The sequence below is a fragment of the Artibeus jamaicensis genome, unplaced genomic scaffold, assembly GCF_021234435.1.
Source record: "Artibeus jamaicensis isolate MK-2021 breed Jamaican fruit bat unplaced genomic scaffold, CSHL_Jam_final scaffold_1031, whole genome shotgun sequence".
NCBI lineage: Eukaryota > Metazoa > Chordata > Mammalia > Chiroptera > Phyllostomidae > Artibeus > Artibeus jamaicensis.
In genome coordinates, this window is record NW_026522026.1 from 5662094 (window position 1) to 5663110 (window position 1017).

Here is a 1017-nt window from a genome sequence, read left to right on the forward strand (position 1 = left end):
TCCACCCCCTTTCTCCACACTTTCTCCTATGTATCACTTCCATTTGGCTATTTCTGAATCATGTCCTTTTATTATAAACCAGTGTTCTATGAAGTAAAATGTTTCTCTGGGTCTGTGAACTACTCTAGCAAGTTAACTGAACCCTCTCTGGGACAGGTTAGAGGCTAGGAAAGGAGAGGGTTTGAATAGTGAGTGTGATATTTGGAAAGGAACTAAGTATCTCCATTGGTAAGATTCCCATGCTTGAGAAGGGACAAACCAGCAGAAACCAACTTTCCTCTCTCCAGCCTTACCATGGTGTGATAAATGGTGCGGAATTCTCCATCTGGCCCTGTCACTGTATAATGATAGGGGCTGTGCCATTTTCTTCCATGAACATCAATGTCTAGAGAGGAGAATCTGAGTTCCATCTAGTTCTTGAGAGAATAGGCAACAGTGTTGGAAAGTTTTTTTGAAATACTTAAGATTTATCATTAGAGCCCTGGCTGCTGTAGCTCAGTGGATTGAGCACGGGCCTGCTCGATCGAACCTGCTCGATCACGGTTCGATTCCCAGTCAGGGCACATGCCTGGGTTGCAGGCCAGTTCCTGGCAGGGGACTCACAAGGGGCAACCATACATTGATATTTCTCTCCCTCTCTCCTTCCCTTTCCCTCTAAAGATAAATAAGTAAAATATTTTTTAAAAGATTTATCATTAGAAACCTACGAACTTAGTTTCCTTGTTTCCAAAGTAGCCTGTGCCTTTTATTACTGTCCCCTAACCCCACCTTTCCCTTCCACTTTGCATGTCTAGTTCTCCACACTCACAGTGAAAACACGCACATGTGCAGAATCAGCTTTGGAAATTCTTTCCCTGTGACAGATTCCAGAGCCCTTCTTTTCTTTCTTCAAGTCCAACCTTCCTCAGTTCTGGTGGAGCCAGATGATTATTCATGAGGTAAATACTTGGTATCATTTGTGGTTATAAAAAGCCTTTATTAATACATAATTTAATTTAGATATAGTTTATGAGCAAA